Genomic DNA, 380 nt, shown 5'->3' on the forward strand with positions numbered 1-380 from the left:
TAATAATAATAATAATAATAATAATAATAATAATAATGATAAATAAATAATGCCAAAAACACTAAAACTAATATTAACAGACACAAAACAATGTAAAGCTAAAAAGCTAAAAGACTATAATAAATAGAAGAAAACGGTGTATTCGGGTGGAATGTAGTGAATATCAAATTGAAAAATAAAGAACAACAAAATGTCGTTGAAACGGAAAGGCCGGCTGCGAATAAATGGAAGTTTTAAATGTAGACAACAGTAAACATGAAAAAGGAGGATCGGCTATTATATGAAGCAGCAATTCATTTTCTCTATCTGAAACACACCATTGAATAAATAGTATCAGCAAGCTATACAGATTTACATGTGTACCAAGCAGAGTTATGCCG

This window comes from Octopus bimaculoides, chromosome 2 (assembly GCF_001194135.2).
Source record: "Octopus bimaculoides isolate UCB-OBI-ISO-001 chromosome 2, ASM119413v2, whole genome shotgun sequence".
Lineage (NCBI taxonomy): Eukaryota > Metazoa > Mollusca > Cephalopoda > Octopoda > Octopodidae > Octopus > Octopus bimaculoides.